Below are 13,484 nucleotides of genomic sequence, written 5' to 3'. Positions count from 1 at the left end.
GTCAGCACAGAGCCCACTTCAGATTCTTTGTCTCCCTCTCTCTCTGCCCCTCTCCTGTTCATACTCTCTCTCAAAAATAAATAAAACCTTAAAAAAAAAGAATGATAGATTACTAATTTTTCCAGTCAAAAGGTTATCATTGGAGGCCTAATGAGGAGCCAGAGACCTCCATAACAAAGAGTATCCTTTTTTGTGCATTGACAGAGGCTGGGCAGACTCTGGTTTCTAATCTTTCTGGTGGTAATGAGTCAACACATTCCCTTTATCTGGGAGGAGCATCATCAAAGGAAATCAACTAAAACAGAAGCCTTAAATAAGGCCCAAAGTCTCATAATACATCAAGTATGTCCAGACTTTAATAAACAATTCCTTGTCATACAAAGAACCATAAATATCTCAAACTGAATGAAACAATGAAATCAATAAAGGCCAACACTAGGATCATGAAAATGTTAGAATTGTCCGACAAAGAGTTTAAAGCAGCAATCATAATAATGTCATGATGAGGAGGTACAGAAAAGTTCTCAAAATAATTGAAAAGTAATTGTCTTAGCAAAAACATAGCATCTCAACAAAATATAATAGCAGATAAAAACAATAAAACTCAATGGATAGACCCAACACTAGAATAGACGAGGCACAGCAAAAAATCTGTGAACTTGAAAATAGAACAACAGAAAGACGGAAAATAATGTGAACAGTGCCATAAGGACCACTGGAACCACAATAAAAGTTCTAAGACTTGTGTAATTAAAGTATTAGAAGAAGAAGAGAAAGAGAATATGGCTGCACAAATTACTCAAAGACTAACGGCCAGAAATTTACCAAATTTGGCACAATACTTAAACCTTATAGATTCAAGAAGCTGAACAAATGTTAAGAATAAATTCAAAGGAATCCACACCAAGATACATCATAGTCAAACTTTTGAAAACTCAAGACAAAGAAAAGAGTCTAGAAAGCAGTGAGAGAGAAATGACACCTTACCTATAAGGGGAATATAGTTCAAGTGACAGGGGATTTCTCATTAAAACCCAAAAAGGCCAGAGGAAGTGGCACAATATTTTTCAAGTGTCAACTCAGAATCCTATAGCAAGAAAAAATATCCTTCAGGATTAAGAGGAAATCAAGACATTCTCACAAGGTAAGAGATTTTTTTTCCCCAATGGACCTACCCTAGAAAATGGTTAAATAAAACTCTCTAAACACAAAGGAAACAATGAAATAAGGAAAGTTGAAACCTAAGGAAGGATAAAAAAATATGGCAAACAAACTTAGAGTTAAATACAACAGCTTTTCCTTCTCTTCTGGAGTTAAGTTTTCTTTGACTGTTGAAGCAAAAGTAATAACATTTCTTGGTATGGATGCAAATGTATATGGAAGAATATTAAAGATATTTATATTATAAATGGAAAGGGTAAACTGACATAAAGCAATTAAAGTTTCTGCACTTACTCGAACTGGCAAAATGGCACCAGTAGACTGTATGTATGTACATAGTACAGCATATGATGCAATCACTATAAAAGCTGTACAAAGTGTCAAAGAGAAATTTCCCTGAATTCTGGTTAAAAATGACAAGGAAGGCTTTCTTTCAGGACTGTTGCAATAGGGAGAGAGACTAATGTAGTAAGGGAGAGAAATTGATTTCATTTATGTTGAAACAAAAAATGAAGGAGCTTTTAAGCAATTGTGTAAGCTATTAGGAAAGTTCTGCAGGCTGTTAGGAAGAGATACAGAAGAAGGGAATAGAACACACAACCAAGAAACATTCCCATACAAATATTCCTAACAGATTTTTGTCAAAAGTGTAAAAAAAAACCCTCAGTGGAAGCCAGGTAGATTTTTCAACCAGTGGTGTTGGAGGAGTTAGACATTTGTAGATAAAAGAGTGAACTTAGACCTTAATCTCAAATGTTATACAAAAATTGGATAATAGGCTTAATATAAATTTAAAATATGATATGAAAAATTATAAAACTTTTAGGAAGAAAGCACAAAAGTGAAACACCTATATTTAAATTTTTTTTACATTTATTTATTTTTGATAGAGAGAGACAGAGCAAAAATGGGGAAGGGGCAGAGAGAGAAGGGGACACAGAATCTGAAGCAGTCTCCAGGCTCCAAGCTGTCAGCACAGAGCCCCAACACAGGGCTCGAACTCACAAACCATGAGATCATGACCTGAGCCGAAGTCAGACGCTTAAATGAGCCACCCAGGAGTCCTGAAACACATATATTTAGGACTAAATTCTTTGACTTTATCACAAAAATATAACCCACAAAAAGAAAAAAGTGCATGCAGTGGGACACCATAAAAATTAATAATTTAGCTGTGTAAGACCCTTTTAAAAGGATGAAAAAACAAGCACTGCACTAAAATATTGATAGTCAAGTATTTGACAAAAGACTGGTATCTAAAATGTGTAATGAAATCTCAACATCAATAGTGAAAGCAGAGGAAAAAACTACAGTGATAACAATATTTTTTGTTAACAACAGTTCGCCTAGTGAGTATTGATATTTTGGGTCTGAGTGAAGAAATAAGAGGGGGAAAAAGGAAGTTAAGGAAAGGGAAAAAAACCCACAAACAAACCAATTAGAAGATGAACATAGCCATGAAGAGAATTTTCACCAAAAAGAATATACTGATGTTAAACAAGTACATGAAAAAAATGTTTAACAGCATTAGGAAATAGGGAAATACAAATTAAAGCCACAGTTGGATACCACTACTATACACTTATCAAAATGGATAAATGTAATCCTTGAGACAACATCAAATGTTGGCAAGGATGTGGAGAAAGTGGATCATTCATATATTGCTGGCGGGAATGTAAAATTGTACAGCCACTGTGGAAGATAATTTGAGAGTATACATTTTATAAATTAATAATAATAATAATAATAACATGTAACTACCATGTGACTCAACAATTATACTCCTGGACATTTATCCCAGAGAGATTATGTTTACATTAGAATATGCACACAGAGTGGGGCACCTGGGTGGCTCAGTCGGTTAAGCCTCCGACTTCAACTCAGGTCATGATCTCACAGTTCCTGGGTTGGAGCTCTGCACCGGGGCTCTGTGCTGACAGCTCAGAGCCTGGAGCCTGCTTCGGATTCTGTGTCTCCCCCTCTCTCCACCCTTCCCCTGCTTGCACTCTGTCTGCCTTTGTCTCTCAAAAATAAATAAATGTCAAAAAAATTTTTTTTTTAAATTGGACACAGGGGCGCCTAGGTGGCTCATTCGGCTAAGTTTCTGACTTCTGATTTTGGCTCAGGTCCTGATTTCATGGTTTGTGAGATGGAGCTCCACATCAGGCTCTGGGCTGACAGTGCAGAGCCTGCTTGGGATTCTCTCTCTCCCTCTTTCTCTGCCCCTCCCCGCTCATGCTTTCTTTTTCTAAAAATACATAAACTTTTTAAAAGATTTGCACACAAACATTTATCACAGCTTTATTTGTAATAGCCAAAAACTGGAAACAAGCTACATGTCCTTTGATAGGTGAATAGCAAACCCACTATGGTACATTCATACCATGAAATACTGTTTAGCAGTTGTTATGGGCTCAGCTGTATCTCTCCCACATTCATATGTTGAAGCCCTAAACCCCAATACCTCAGAATGCACCCGTATTTGGAGATAGTGCCTTTAAAGAAATGAGTACATTAAGTTAAGCTATTAGGGGGGGTCCTAATCCAATCCTCCTTATAAAAAGAGGATTTGGACAATTAAAGAGACATCAGACAAAAGACCACATGAAGACATGGGAAATGTAGCCATCCGCAAGCAAAGGGAAGAGACCTTAGAAGAAACCAGATCTGTTGACAATATGTTTAGTAGAAAAATAATTTTAAAATTAGAATTATTTATGGAACTATACTATTAGTCCTGTATGCTGCCAGAAGTCATTAAGTGACTTGGTTGGGAAGATTTATCTACCATGGATTGTTTCTGAGAAGTGCTGGATTTCAGCAATACCAAAGAGTAAACAGAGAAGAGAAGCTCAGTCCAGGAAACTGTTTACAAGCCAGTAGAGAAGTGAAGGGAGTTCCAGGAATCAGACATACAATGTACTTAGAGTGGTTACAGTCCTGACAAGAGCAGGAATAGACAGGTCTTAGAGTTTAAAAAAGAAAAAAAAAAAAAAAAAAACGCCTGTGAAGAAAATGAAACTCAGTAGATCAAATCATATAATAAAAAGCTTGAGAAAAAATTTTGACACAGGTAAAAAATATAATATAAGCCAATTTGAAATTTTAGGGAGAAAAGAGCAGCCATATTGAACAGTGGTTAAAAGTATGGGATATTGAGCTAGACTGCTGACTTCAAATACTGGTTCTGTACCTAGTAGCCACAGGAAATTAAGTAGGCAAGCTTCCTAAATTCCCTGTGCATCAGTTTCCTCACAAGTTAAAAAAAAAAGTAGTACTGATAAAAATAGTGCTAATTCACAGTTTCTTTGGAAGATGAAATGAGTTAATCAGTTTATAGGATATTGAAAAATGGCTGGCATAAAGCAACCACTAAATAAATGTAGCATTATCATTTTAGCGACTGTTGATAGTATCAGGAAGAAAATGTAAAGTATATGATACTCCTTGACTCTGAAATATATTATGAATTATATTTTAAATTTGAACCTTAGAATATTAAACTTGAATTTTAAACTTTATTATTCTAGGGATAAGGCATGCAAGACTGTTCACTGGCTTCCATGTTTTATCTGCAAATAAATGTAATAGACATAGTGAAGTTTGTGACCATTGTAGATAGTTTTCATTCATATAATAGTTTAAAATAGATTAAGCTCTAAAAAAAATGTCAAATTTGAAGATGACTTTTGAGTTTTATTTTACCTCTTCATCCACGGTTCCCACATTATTTAAATTTCCCTGTTAATAATCTATGTCTTTCCTCTTATGCAAATAAAGCAAACAGACCTAAATTTGAAGAAAATACTGTCATAAATATCGATAATATAAAAGTAAAAAGAAATAAAAGAGTGAAGTATTGTAATACATTGAAGGATAAAGATTATAATTAGAATTAATGAAAAGTAAAGGCCTTAGCATATCATTACATTTTTCGCATTCTATTTGAGAAAAAAAAAATTATTTGAAAATATAAGAGACATCTAAAGCAACTTGAGAGAAAAAAAGTGGAAGAAAAATAAAGCACATAGAGGGGAGAAAAGGTATATTTGTTGGGGTAAATAATATAAAATTTTCTTATAATATAGAAATTTCTCTAATATGATGGGTGAGTGAAGTTATCCCTGATTGAAATGGTAATATTGAAATAATATCCAAATTTGCAAGTGGAAACAATAGAATGATTAGAAATTTGATGAATCTAGAAAATATAGAGAAAATCTAACAGTAAGTTAATTAATCATTCAAAATAAAGATGAAAAGAATAGAGATATGTCGATTATTACTCAAAAGGTGAATAAACTAAACCTTTCTTTTAAAAAATCTGACTTTCTAGTCAAATTGGGTTAAGAGATAGAAAGAACTTTATTCAATTTATAAACAACAATACCAATAACAACAAAAACAATAACAATGACTGTACAAGGCACACTTTACAAATAGCATAAATCAACAAACTATGTATAAGCAATATAGGAACTTAATATACAATGAAAAAACTGCTAGAAATGCAAGGGGATCCTAATAGAAACAGATGTAATAAAACAAAAAAAAATGTGAAAGCATGAAGGATTATATTTAAAAATTGTTCCAGGAACTAATTAATACAATAGCATACAAAGTTTTACCTTGTAAGAAGAGACATGTATGTGTATGCATGTGTGAATATATGAGTATCTTTGAAATATTTTCAAAATTCAGTCATGCATCAACTCTTGTAATCCAGTTCAATTAGAGATAGCTTTTAAATTCAATTGTGGTTGCATGAAATGTATTCAGCCTTGTTACATTACGCATTTATTTTATTGGCATTATATCATTAAATTTTTTTTTAAAGCAATAGAGAAATCTTTGTACCCTGATCCAGGAAGGAGTAAAATAATATCTGGGGGAACAGGTATGCAGATATTAATTTGCTTAGTATTTTTTTTCAAAAAATATGTATTCAATTATTCTGAAAATTTTGAACGGTAATGGGATTTTTAAGTAAAGTCTAATTTATCAATACACTAATAGTGACAATCTTAATTGCATTAATTAGAAAGAATTGAAATTCCTACCACTACAATCTGGGGTATTATATAGAGTGTAGGCAGAAGCCTAATTCACTCAAAGATTCATTTATTTTGAAAAGAAAAAGAAAGAATGGCAGGGGGGGAATAACACTTTGGGGATATAGTGTCCAATTGAGAGAAAAAGCCAATATTGCCAAGATTCCTACGTGAGGCTTAACTGTTCAAGGCATGGTTAGTAAAAGCAAAAGTTGAACTGAGGGGATAAAGGTGAGTTCAGAAAAGTGAAAGAAATCCCAAGAGACTGTGCTGCAAACAATTGCTCAGAAATAGAAAGGAAAGCAACAAATAAATGGTAATCAGATTATAGGTTCAACAAATAAAGAAAAAAGATAAACTAGGAAGAGTTGAAAGAATTTGGAACAAAGAAGCTTTATTCTCAGAGATAAACTTGAGAAATGTGTCACCTTTTTATTCATTATTAAAACGCCAATGATTTGTAGAATCTTTACTGAAATTTGAGATTCTCTGCATTATTTTTAGAAATGTCTTGTTTTCCACAAATGATTCTAAATAAAAAGGCAGCTTACATTAACATCTAAGGATATTTTTCTTATTTCGTATATAAAAGAGGCCAATATAATTGCTTCCACAACATTGATTAAATTAACCATGAAAATGTAACTATTCATCTGTATTTAATTAACAATGAACTCTCCATATCCTCCCACAAAGTTGATTGTGTTAAGTAAGAATAACAATTTAAAGGATGAAATAATGTAAGAAACAATTTAACTGTAAGTTATAAGTCAATAACACCCCACAGAGACAACCAGACAGCTGTACCAAGTACAGACATTGGATAGTATGAAGCTGGAAATAAATGAACATCTGATTAACCATAGTGACTTCAGTTTACTGTCATACCAGAGGATCTCAAATTTCCCAAAATTTATCAGTATTTTACCTTTTCTAAAAAATGGTTTAGAGTTATATGAAATGCAGTGCAACCATGCTTTAGTCTTTAACCCTTAATCTCCTATGTGTTAAACTGCCCACTGAACTTTTTTATTTCTATTTAAAGTGGGTAAGGTTGACAAAGGAGGAAAAGGAGATAGATAAAGGTATCATTCTTTAGTTGATCAGTGTCTATTGTGAATCAGTGTGTCCCTGCATTGTTAATCAATTAGTCACCAAATTTTGGATGAAAAGATCTATAGAGGTGGCATTTTCATGCATCTATTACTTAGATCCATTGTTTAAATCAAGTGTTACTAAGGTATTTGATCATCATATGGGTAACTGGAAGTAATTTTAAGGTTCACTCCATAGCTAAGTGTTCAGACATGCTGCTTGAGATCCTAGGCATATCAGAGGCACAACTACATTCCACACAAAATCAGCATGGAGAAGAATGCTAATTATCTGTTATATTATTGCTTATTGTTACTCCTTTTTACTCATTTTCTCTAATAGATTTACATAACCATATCATTTGCAAGATAACTCCTCTCTTACTGATATTAAATTGTTTTCAAAAATAGAGTGCTAAAGGATATGACATAGGCAGAGGCTGTAATGTTTCGCATAGTTTGGCTTGGCTTCTTGTGCTTCTTTGAGCTATGAAAAGAGCATGCTAATTTTTAGTCCCAGAATGTTTGATTTGTTAACCAATGCCTGAAATAATGTCCCCCGTCCCCAACCAGTCTGTATGTATGTAAGAAAGAAAATACATGATTTTAGCCCCTGAGATATGAGTGTTAAGTTATGCAGCAGCAATGTGACTAATATTCTAGATATGTCTGTGAGGCTGTTTTTAGATGAGACTTAACATTTGAATCAGCAGACTGAGTAAAGAAGATTGCCCTCCTTCATGTGAGTGGCCCTCATCCAATCAGTTGAAGTGTTGGATAGACAAAAAGGTTGACCCTCCTGAGAATAAGAAAAGACTCTTCCTACCTGAGTACTTTGAGCTAGGACATTGGTCTTACTTGGCCTTTGAACCTGAACTGAAAGAAACATCAGCTCTTCTTGGGTCGTGAGCCTGCTTGCTTTTAGACTGCAATTCTCATGGTTCTCAAGCCTTTGGACTTGGACTGGAACTATTCACATCGACTCTCCAAGGTCTCCAGCTGGCCAGTTACAGATTTGGGGATTTCTCAGCCTCCAAAATCATGTGAGCCAAATTCTTATAATAAAGCTCTTTCTATATGTAAATCTGTTTTAGTCAGGGTTCGCTAGAGAACAGAACCAATATGATATATCTGAAGAGATTTGTTATAGGAATTGGCTCATGCAATTATGAAGGCTGAGAAGTCCCACAATTTGCCATCTGCAAGCTGCAGAAACAGGAAAACTGGTAGTATAAATTCAGTCTGAGTCAAAAGCCAATGGTATAAGTCCCTTTTTTAGTCCAAAGTTCCAAAAATTGTGTGTGTGTTGGGTGGGCAATAATTCAATTCCTGGTTCAAGTCCAAATGTCCAAGAATAAGGAGTTTTGATGTCCAAGAGCATTGGATGATGCCCACTTGCATTGGTGAGGCTGTTCGTCTCTACTTGGTCTAATGATTCAAAAGCTTATCTTTTCCAGAAACACTCTCAGACACAAGAAAAAATGCCTTACCATCTATTTGGCCACCTGTAGCCCAATTAGATTGACATATAGAATTACCTGTCAATCATCTATCTATCTATCTATCTATCTATCTATCTATCTCTATCTATCTATCTGTTTCTTTCTATCTATCTATCTATCTATCTATCTATCTATCTATCTATCAATCATCCCATCCTGTTTCTGTTTCTCTGGAGAACCCTGACTAATATAGATTTATAAGCTGATATATAAGCTGTAACAAACAGTTTAGCTGGCTGATCAGGAACTTGGAAGGAATATAATTGGAAAATTGGTGATAAGGAATATAATAGGAAAATTGCTTACAAGGAAATTTAGGGAAGAATTTCCTAAACAATGTATAGAACAATGTATAGAACAATGTATAGACCTCTCTGAATGGGCAAAAACATAAAGATATTTGTGTTGTATATAAATGCTCACCAAAGAGGGGCGCCTGGGTGGCTCAGTTGGTTAAGCATCCAACTTTGGCTCAGGTCATGATCTTACAGTTCGTGAGTTCAAGCCCCGTGTTGGGCTCTGTGCTGACAGCTCAGAGCCTGGAGCCTGCTTTGGATTCTGTGTCTCCCTCTCTCTCTGCCCCTCCCCACTCATGCTCTGTCTCTCTGTCTTAAAAATAAATAAAACATTAAAAAATTTTGTAAAAAAATAAATGCTCACCAAAGAGTGATCTCAGAAGAGGAATATTTTAGTAGTCAAGTTTATAGGATGACACATTCTGTGGATACCAGTCAGCCTCCTTCCCAAGCCATTCTTGTCATTGCTCAATGAGTTCATGACTAAAGTAGCCATAATGACAAGGATCAAGATATTCCATGGGTTCAGCAACATTAATTTCCGCTCACCAGGACTGACCTGGCTAGAGCAACTGCTGACTACCCAGTCTGTCAACAGCAGAAATCAACAATGATTTCCTAACATGGCATTGTTCTCCAGGGTAATAAATCAGCTATCTGGTAGTAGGTCGATTGTATTGGACTGTTTCCATCATAGAGGGGTCAGCCCTTTATTCTTAACGGAATAGTCCAAGTATGGATTTGCTTTTTCTTCATGAAATCCTTTTGTCAGAACTGCCATCTGTGAACTTAGAGAATTATTCATGGTTATGGTACTCCACATATTATTTCCGATCAAGGAACTCACTTCATGACAAATCAAGTGTGGCAGTGGGCCCATGTTCTTGGAATTCACTGGTCATACCATGTTCCCTGTCTTCCTGGAAGAGCTGGCTTGGTAGAACAGCCTTTTGAAGACTCAGTTACAGTACTACCTAGGTTAGGTGGCAATATTTGCAGGGCAGGGACAGTGTTCTCCAGGAGGCTGTATCCAATAAGTCAGTATCCAATACATGGCGGGATTTCTCCCATAGCCAGGATTTATGTTTCTAGGAATTAAGGAGTATAAAATGGAGTGGAACCATGCTCTATTGCCCCAGTGATCCACTAGCAAAATTTTTGTTTCATTTCTCTATGACATTAAGCTCTACTTGTCTAGAGGTCTTAGTTCCAAAGGAAGGAATGCTTCCATAAGGACACACAACAACGATCCCATCATACTAGAAGTTAAACCACCCAGCTGCTTTGGGTTCTTCATGCTTTTTACTTTCATAGGCAAAAAAAAAAAAGTGTTTTGAGATAGGTCTATACACTTCACTATACAGTGAAGGGCATGTGAAGGAAAGCAAATGTTGGAGTTATGCTACCACAAGCCAAATTATATTTGCAGCAGCCAGAAGTTACAAGAGATCGCAAACAGATTCTCCAATAGAACACTTGATTTTATGTCACCTTGTTTGTGGTAATTATTAAAGGATCTACAAGAAACAAATACATATTACAGATATTTGATTGTTCTAATTAACTCTTTGGTAAGTTTGTTGTATCAGAGGTTCAAAATGCTTAAAATGATACTCAAATGTATAAATCTAAAAATGTAGTTTAAATAATTAAAGGAGTGCTTTTATCTCAGTTATGAAACCATCCTTAATAGTGATTGTTAAAACTAACTTAACTAACTGAAATTTAAAATATCTGAATTTTGAATGTAAAAACTTAACATAAAAACAAGAGTTGTGTTTGTTAAATCATTGATTAATTGAACACTCAATTTTTAAAATAACATCAAATTATCCTCTTTGTGCCCCTCCTAACAGCCTCAAGTAACAACAACAAAAAATCTAACATAGGACAGGCTACTGTTCTCTTTGCCCCAGAGGAAAGCACATGGTGCAAGATAAGCCAATTGAAGCCTATCCCTCTATATACAGTAATGTTGCAAACACTTAGGATTTGACACAAGCCAAATTAAGCCAGAGAAATCAGTCTTCTACTGAATTTTCCAAATTAACAAGAGGCATACACTCTTTTTTCTTGAATTAAGAGTTATGAGGATGAATCTATACTCATAATGGATGGGGGCAGTTATGTACAATTCATATAAAAGAACTAGGAGTAATAAGTCAACTCACAAACAGAAAAGAGAAACAGAGTATCAGAGAAAACAAATACATATTTTATTTGAATCACTTAATTCAGGCAATCCTGGAACCTGTTCTAGATATTTTTTTAAAAATTGTTAATTTTTTTACTAGTTAAATGTATTTGATTTCTTTGTGTTACTTCTAACAGCATTTCTTCATTAATACATCTGAGAAGAACACTGGATCGTGGTTAGGAGGAATTCTATGATATTTTTTTTATCCTAATGACCATGTTTTGCAGATGGCAAAACAGATTCTGCAAGTCCTATTTGCTCTGCAAAAGAAACAAAGCTGAAAGTTATTTCTTGAAACCATGAGAAAAATATATTCCAATAAGAATAAACCTAGACACATACATTATATGTGTTTTTTCACTAATTTCATGAGTTCTAACAGGCTGAAACTATAATCTGTATAAAATGAGGAGTATATATCCTTGGTAAGGTAAAAGGAAAATTACCAGTAAAAATTTATCCTAATTTAACTCTATAATTATATTTAATTCAGCAATTTTAAGAAAAACTGTTATGTTTATATGATTTCAAATAACTGAAGCCTTCCCTCTTAAACATTGATTTTAGAAATTTAATTTTATCTTTGCTTTTGTACTGCAATTTAAGCATTCTTTATAGCATGGCTACATGTGCTAATGTTTTCTTAAAAACACAAAATTAAGGGGTTGCCATTAGGAAGCATAGATAAGAGTTTAACAAGAATCATTGACTTTAATTTTTTTCTGCCTAGATGCAAAAATCAATTATTACTTTGAGCCCTGAAATGCTGCCATTATCTAAATTATTTCTGACAAAAATATCAGTTTGGGGATAATATATCTCGAAACTGTTTATGCTCATTAGGCACGGTACATAGAAGTAATTAGTCACATTTTAATTTTTCATCATCTTAATTGTGGAAATCTCTGGTTGGTTTGTATGCTGAACTTATGAATGAGATACTATTCCATTTGGATCCTCTTTAAAATTTTGGATTAAGCTATTAAATTACATAGAATGGCTTAATTTCTTAATATATAATTAGATCACTTTAGCAAAGCTTCTCTTTGAAAAAAATATTTGATGCAATACTTTTAAATATAATCGATCAGACATAAAAGCATATTCTGAAATCTTTTCTATTCCATTAAGATAATCAGACATAGATGTTAAGAAACCTAAAGTTTGAATGATCTGTGTGGTCATTAAATAATGAGATCAGCCATTGATGCTATTTTATGACTAATTAATATTTCTAAAGTTCTATAGAAATGAAAAAAAATATATTTTTTTAACAGCTTCCTAGCTTTATACTTTGTGGAATCAAGTTATGCTAGGAAAAGTAAATTTTTAAAAAAGTTTTTAAAATGTTTATTTATTTTTGAAAGAGAGAAACAGAAAATGAGTGGGGGAGGGGCAGAGAGAGAATCTGAAGCAGGTTCCAGGCTCTGGGCTGTCAGCACCTAGCCTGATGCAGGGCCTGAACCCACAGACCAGTAGATCATGACCTGAGGCCAAAGCTGGACGCTTAACTGACTGAGCCACCCAGGTACCCTGAAAAGTGCATTATTTGAAGACTGAGGTCCAAGTGAAATTTTGGTGCCTGGCTATGGTGTTTTCAAGAATTACCTAGGTCAGTGATTTTCAACTTACTTGGAACCAGTTTGAACCCACTGTGTATTGCTATTAAGATCAGTTAGACTAGATCAGAGTAACTTTTACTCTTAGGCTGGTCATTACCTACTACCAAGACCTTTCTGAAAACTGTACTCAGTGCCCCTTGAATTATGAGATTTTTTCAGTCTGGCTGGTGAGAATGGGCACTATTTTCAGCCTTGTGTGGATTCCAGGCACTCTTCCCTCTATTCCCTTCAGGAGATTCTGTCTCCAGTCTTGGGTAACTTGAGGACACTTGCCACAATTACTACTTTGTCAAGCACCTGAAGGGGACCTCTGCATATTTCTAGTTTTTCTCTGTATAGTCCTCTGGATAGTTTCTCTGGATAGTCTTCTACTGGATAGTTCAGTACCGTGTCTCATAAATACTAGTCACATTGATCTTGCCAACTATCTGCTCCATCTCAACTGCCATGCTGCACATAGTTTTCTCCTTCTACACCAGAACTCTATAAAGATACATAATGGACAGAATGTTTGTGTCTCTCCAAAATTTATATGTTAAATCCCTAATCCCCAGTGTTATT

General features: G+C 34.5%; 1 non-coding gene across 1 annotated transcript; it reads left to right on the top strand.

The window, feature by feature from the left end:
• Positions 1-2,468: 2,468 nt before the first annotated feature.
• Positions 2,469-2,539, top strand: LOC128775370 (small nucleolar RNA SNORD56). The gene has a single exon (XR_008420100.1). It is a non-coding gene; the product is annotated as a small nucleolar RNA SNORD56 (small nucleolar RNA).
• The last annotated feature ends 10,945 nt before the right edge of the window (positions 2,540-13,484 follow it).

The sequence above is a fragment of the Panthera pardus genome, unplaced genomic scaffold (assembly GCF_024362965.1).
Source record: "Panthera pardus isolate Hobbes unplaced genomic scaffold, ASM2436296v1 HiC_scaffold_7, whole genome shotgun sequence".
In the NCBI taxonomy this organism is placed as follows: domain Eukaryota; kingdom Metazoa; phylum Chordata; class Mammalia; order Carnivora; family Felidae; genus Panthera; species Panthera pardus.
This window is presented reverse-complemented; position numbering and strand designations above follow the sequence as displayed.